Source organism: Austrofundulus limnaeus, unplaced genomic scaffold (assembly GCF_001266775.1).
Source record: "Austrofundulus limnaeus strain Quisiro unplaced genomic scaffold, Austrofundulus_limnaeus-1.0 Scaffold76, whole genome shotgun sequence".
In the NCBI taxonomy this organism is placed as follows: Eukaryota; Metazoa; Chordata; class Actinopteri; order Cyprinodontiformes; family Rivulidae; genus Austrofundulus; species Austrofundulus limnaeus.
In genome coordinates this window covers 20,774-23,831 of record NW_013952478.1, presented here as the reverse complement: position 1 = coordinate 23,831, position 3,058 = coordinate 20,774, and positions in this window count along the sequence as shown.

Below are 3,058 nucleotides of genomic sequence, written 5' to 3'. Positions count from 1 at the left end.
TATTATTATTATTATTATTATTATTTTGCTTTTAGCATCATTATTTAAATGGAGTTAAATGATGCTAGAACTGGCTAGGAAGAGGCTAAAAGGTCAGGGTAGGCTGTCATTCATCCACAATTTGTGGTGTGAAATAACAAGTGAAAGGCAAAAGYTGCTTTGTGATAACATAGGACTCGGCTTGACATGTTTGCACCACAGTATCATGGAACAAACCCGTTTGGAAATTTGACTTTGGTCATACATATGTACAAAAACTCACACTTGCTTTATAAAAATAAAATGGTCTAATTTAATTTCATGAATGTTTGTGTTGTATGATTTAATAATTTATGTATTAATCTATTTAATGAGGCTTTTGGTCAATTTAAAATTCAATATAAATCCATTTGACAATTCTGATGGCAAGCGTTGACCAGCTGATTTCAGGTACACAAAACATGTATTTATATAGAATGCCCAATACAAGTTCAAAACAATTTAAAGATAAATCATTATTTGTTTTCCAYCTATCAACAAATGGCCCACAGTTCTTTGTGTGCAGCTTTTAAGACTTAAGAGTACCAGCTGTCATCATGAATCTGAAGGCYGCTAGTTGCCAACACATAAACTGTTCTTCAAAACACAGAAATTTAGCCCAGCATGCCAGAACCTGGAAATTGGTTTGATTGCAGGGTGCACATTTTCTCCCCTACTTTTCACTCTGACAAGAGTAATCACTGGYGCATCACGTTGAGATGTTTGTGTTGAAAGACCCAAGAATGGGTATTCTCACTTCTCAGGYTAAAATAATATGCCATACTCTTTTATGAACTTTCTWAAAAATAGAGAGAAGTCATGAATTRATACCATGCWGTAAATSGCAAATATGCAAATATTATATGCTGGTTGGAAATCGAATTGCAACATTGAAATTGCTTTGTATGCTTCCTTTTTTTCAGTCAATTTTAAACCTTAAAAGATAATTGCCAAAATATAAGAAACATGCCAATATCCGCTGACAAGGTAGAAACAATGCTACAAAAAGTATTTATAAATACAATTTTCCATTTTTTAAGTTCTCAGTGTATCAACAAATATTTTGGCAATGACAGAAAAGTCAGAATAATTCAACATATACATATTCTTTTTCCCCCTAGCTGTGCTTTAATTGCTGTTGAATTGGATTAAATCATAGTCATTTATGACAATCACTGAAAATGTTTAAGCAACTTTTGAAAACATAATTTGATTAAAGGACTAGTGTTCTTTGAAGGGATGCATATCACAATTATTTTTCATGTTAAAATTTAAAACAAAGATGACATTTCAGTATTTAAAATATATTTGTAAAGTATTAAACACAACATCAAACCTGATCTAATATGACACTGAGAGATCTCACATAATGTGTTTCAAAATGCATATGTTTTGGAAATTACTCTCACATACTGTCACACCAAATTTTAGCTCAAGTTTTGTAAAACTGACTGAATTATCATTATTTTTTAATTGTGCTAAAGTTGATGGTGGCAACCATTTTGAATCAACCTGACAATAAATATTTAGTTGTGGTTGTACATTCAGTACTTAATGCCTCAGAGTTTCTGTAAAATCCATTGAATATTTTKCTGAAAAGTCAGACAGATGTACAACCATCCACACATGCACATGCAGATYCATTCACATGATTGTCCACCTTCATGGCTTTAACTGTCTGAGACCRAAGCTTTTGTTTGATGTTCTTTTTTTTTTCTTTATCCAAGATATATGGGATTAGTACCTAATAAATATAACTTATCTTTGTCATGGTACTGGAAGTGATTTTTGCAAAAAGAATTATGCCCCCATTTGAGGACACTGGGTCTCAAAATGGCATGCTTGTTGGAGAATACTTAAGCAATTGACCTGGAAAATTTGAGAAACCTCARGATAGCCTTTCTGGGGGTATCATTTTCCTAGTTATTTTGCCAATACAGCAGTCAGCTGTTGAACTGTTTACATTTGTAAACTATATTAAATATACACAGGTTTATCCAATCGTATAGCAAAATCAATAATAGTATTATAGTCCCAATGTCCTCAAATGAGTACTTTAGCTTTATTAATATTATATTTGGCTTGAATTGTATAAACAAACAAACAAACAAAAACCAAATAAATAAATAAATAAATAAATAAATAAATGAAATTTGCATGCCTTATGAAGCAACATTACTGCATAAACACTCTGGTTTCAATCATTAAATGCAATTTGGATTTTTACCTTGGCCTTATTTCTTATGATAATTGTAAAAGCTTTTAACTGGGATCTCCGCCTTCTTGTTTTCACTCAAATTAGTGTTATATTGTCATGGGACAACTAGAGGGTGCTGGTAGTGTCTATGGGTTAAAGTTTAAAAAAAGCATCATGGACAGAGAGGCAAAAATGCAATGTTGTATGAGGACGCATGGTCTCAGAAAACTAGTGTCAGGTYTAATGTCTCTGCATGATTGCGCTACCAGAATTTCTTACAAAAATACAAAAACAATCTAATTTAAATCAATAACCTTATGTTAAGAAACAATCCTCAAAAGCACTGATTTATCACAAGAATTTACTCCATTCAYCATCCTGTTTTGTATTGATGCTGACCATGTCTTTATTACCAAAGCAATGCAGAAGCTGTCTATCATTCAGTGCAAAGGGATTGCTGTGTAAACTCCACTATTAATGTTGACAAATGACAAATATTAACCATAAGCAATGTAGCAGCAAAATATCATGGCACAAAGTCATTTCTTTAGGAGTCGAGGCATTGCCTGCCTCAGCTTGTGCAAGCTGTTTCACAGCACAAAGAACAGCTATGATGAAAGTTCCTAAAATATCCTCATGATTTCAGACAGGGAACATGTTCAGACATTTTGTCCCGCTGCTTCTTATACAACTGATCACAGTATTTTATAGCTGAAAGTGGAGGATTTTGTTGGGATTTAAGGAACAACACTTGTCATGTTTTAGCTTGATCTGTCTTATAGAGTCCAGTTTGTTCATGTATTTGATTTGCATTTTTCAGGCAACAGAGTCAGTCATGGAGTT